At 42.5% G+C, this 3,601-nt stretch overlaps 1 non-coding gene across 1 annotated transcript; it reads right to left on the minus strand.

Annotated features, from left to right (window-relative positions):
* Positions 1 to 3,247: 3,247 nt before the first annotated feature.
* On the minus strand, positions 3,248 to 3,354 carry LOC112578987. The gene has a single exon (XR_003103423.3). It is a non-coding gene; the product is annotated as a U6 spliceosomal RNA (small nuclear RNA).
* Between the last annotated feature and the right edge of the window lie 247 nt (positions 3,355 to 3,601).

A 3,601-nucleotide genomic window follows, 5' to 3' on the forward strand; every position in this document is an offset into this window, starting at 1 on the left:
GGGAACTAAGATCCCACAAGCCATGTGGCATGGCCAAAACTTTTTTAATGGAAAAAAACTGTCACTTCAGTTTTAATTTAGGGATCAGATGTGCTGATGCCCCCTCACCACCTCTCGACACCATGAGCTGGTGGCAACACTAAGACCATGGCTGTAGAAAATCTTAACGCCTTCACCACCAGCAGTAAACAGCCAAAGCAGGAAGATAACCTAGACATCGTTCTGCCTTTAGAATCTCACAGTTCAGTTCAGTCGCTCAGTCGTGTCTGACTCTTTGCAACCCCATGGACTGTAGCACACCAGGCCGCCCTGTCCATTGCCAACTCCTGGAGTTTACTCAGACTCATATCCATTGAGTCGGTGATGCCATCCAGCCATCTCATCCTCTGCCGTCCCCTTCTCCTCCCGCCTTCAATCTTTCCCAGCATCGGGGTCTTTTCCAGTGAGTCAGCTCTTCACATCAGGTGGCCAAAGTATTGGAGTTTCAGCTTCAACATCAGTCCTTCCAATGAATATTCAGGACTGATTTCCTTTAGGATGGACTGGTTAGATCTCCTTGCAGTCCAAGGGACTCTCAAGAGTCTTCTCCAACACCACAGTTCAAAAGCATTAATTCTTCGGTGCTCAGCTTTCTTTATAGTCCAACTCTCACATCCATATATGACTACTGAAAAAAACCATAGCTTTAACTGGATGGACCTTTGTTGGCAAAGTAATTAATGTCTCTGCTTTTTAATATGCTGTCTGATTGGTCATAACTTTTCTTCCAAGGAGCAAGCATCTTTTAATTTCATGGCTGCAGTCACCATCTACAGTGATTTTGGAGCTTCACACATGTGCATCAATGGATATGAGCAAATAGGTCTCCAAACTTTAGCTGCAAGGGAGTCTAGGAAGGAACATCAAAAGGAGTTGAAATGAATGTCTAAATGAATTATAATAAATGTCTGCAGTGATGACCACTGTTTGCAATAGTGAAAACAGGGAGAAAAAACTAAATGTGCAACAATAGGGGTTTGATAAAGTGGGCTTCATCTATTTTATGAAATTCTGTTGTAGAAATACCTGTTGTGACCTGAAACATGTCAGACATACAGCGAAAAAAGGCAGGTGTCAGAGTAGTACTTATCAGCACCTGTCACGACTTTAGGAACCACATATGTTTTGTCCTCCTGTGTATCCCACTGGCTGGCACATGTTGGCACAAAGTAGGTACTCAATAAACATTTGTTGGATGATGAAAAGTAATTCCATTTTTAGAAGTTAAATCCAAAATAAGAAGTTAAATGCACACTTATATACATTTGTATACATGTAGGTAAAGAATCTGCCTAAAATACAGGAGACTCAGTTTCTATACCTGGTTTAGGAAGATCCCCTGTGGGGAGGGAAAGGCAACCCATTGCAGTATTCTTGCCTGAGAAATTCCACGGACAGAAGAGCCTGGTGGGCTACAGTTCATGCAGTCACAAAGAGTCAGACATGACTGAGTGACTGAGCACACACATATATACACATATACTTAAATATGGTATAACCAGCCTGAAAGAAATACAGCAAAATGTTAATAATTCTCTCCAGAGATAATATTTGAAATGACTTTTACTTTCCTCTTTTGGCTTTTCTGCATTTTACAAGTTTTGGAGAGTGAACATGCATTAATATCAATTAAGGGGAAAAAAAAATCACAGATGTTCTGCTAAAGCCACAGAAAAGAAATATGCCTGCCTCATTTCTCTGTCTCCCACAGGGTCTGACACAGAGGTGGACCCAAATCTACATGTGGTGACCAAGTGACTGCACCTCTATTTTCTGCCTGAGTGGTTTCTGGATCTTTCTCAAGCAGCTGGAAGGTAGAACTGAGCTTTTAGGATAATCCTGACTCTAACATAGTATGCTTCTTCCAGCTAAAATTGGCAGAGTTCCAAAGCCATGTGCCTATCTCCCCAAGAGCCAGTCCTGAGTTTTGTAGAAGCTGTGCCAGAGTGAGGCCGTGTTCAAGGGTCTTAAGGGACTCGATCAATGACTCAGTCCTGCCCCTCCCATGCACCCGACAGGTCCTGGAGCCATTAATGCTTTGGCTTGCCAAGTCAGCAAGCAGACCTGACATCCCTGCTACCAGCTGGACTCAGCCAGGTAAGGTCTCGGGGAACTAGAAGAGGGGTATCTGTACTTCTCCAGGGCTGTCCCTCGATATTATGAGAAGTCCATCAGTGGATGGTTTTTACCACTTTCACTTACACAGCTGTTGAGGTCTTAGTTCACATTAAGAGGAGCACAACAAAGTGAATGTACCAGTGCCTCTGAACTGTACAGTTAAATATGGTTAGAATAGTATGTTTTATGTTATGTAACTTACATCACACTAAAGACAAAATTAGGGCTTCCCTGGTGGTCCAGTGGTTAAGAATCCTTCTTAACAATTGCAATGCAGGGGACACCGATTTGATCCCTGGTCCAGGAATATTCCACATGCCGTGAAGCAACTAAGCCCATGCCCCACAACTACTAAGCCTGTGTTCTAGAGCCTGTGCTCTGCAACAGGAGAAAACACCACAATGAGAAGCTCTCACACCACAACTAAAGAGTAGCCCCTGCTTGCCACAACTGGAGAAAGCCCTTGGCAGCAACAAAGACCCAGTGCAGCCAAAAACAAATAAATAAATAATTTTTTCATTTAAAAAAAAAGAAGTATAGGGACCTGAATGAGAAAAGTGAGAATCCAGTTGGCTCTGTGTATCCCAGAGTCACATTTGGACTAATCACGTAAATTATTTTAAAAAGTTGTTTTTCCAAACTTTTCCTAGTTTTTCCAACTAACAGCAACCTTCTGCCTCACACTTCTTGCCATGGTCAGGAAACCTGGTCATGACTGGCCTCCTTCCTCCTTAGGAAGTGAGGGCTGGAGGAGGTCCCAGAATGTTTGATAGTCAGCACCAGCCATCACTTCATTTATTTTTTTAGATTAATTTTTGTTGGAGTACAGTTGATTTACAATGTTATGTTAGTTTCTGCTGTATAGCAAAGTGAATCAGTTATAGAAATACATAAATCCTCTCTTTTTAAGATTCTTTTCCCATATAGGTCATTAGAGAGTACTGAGTAGGTTCCCTGTGCCATACAGTAGGTTCCTATTAGTTATCTATTTTATATATAATTGTGTATGTATGCCAATCCCAGTCTCCCAGTTTATCACCCCCCCCCCCACCATTCCCCATTGGTAACCATAAGTTTGTTTTCTACATCTAAAAATATGGAATGCTTCACAATTTTGTGCTTCATCCTTGCTCAGGAGCCATGATAATCTCCTCTATATCATTTTAATTTTAATATATGTGCTGCTGAAGCGAGCACCATCTCTTCATTTATCACACCCGTTAACCAGATGGAAAAACTGAAGCTCCCAAGGGGAAGGGACATGGTTAGGGTCACACATCTGAGAAGGAACTTGTAAGAAGCGGGCTCCCATATGCACCATTGTCTTTGGAGACCATGAAGGGCAGGACCAAAGAAGAGAAATGGAGAGATGTCACAGAGGGATGGGACCTCATCCTATTGGGAACAGCTTACCTCACAGGCCATGCAAGCACACCCCAATGTC

Source organism: Bubalus bubalis, chromosome 14 (genome assembly GCF_019923935.1).
Source record: "Bubalus bubalis isolate 160015118507 breed Murrah chromosome 14, NDDB_SH_1, whole genome shotgun sequence".
Lineage (NCBI taxonomy): Eukaryota > Metazoa > Chordata > Mammalia > Artiodactyla > Bovidae > Bubalus > Bubalus bubalis.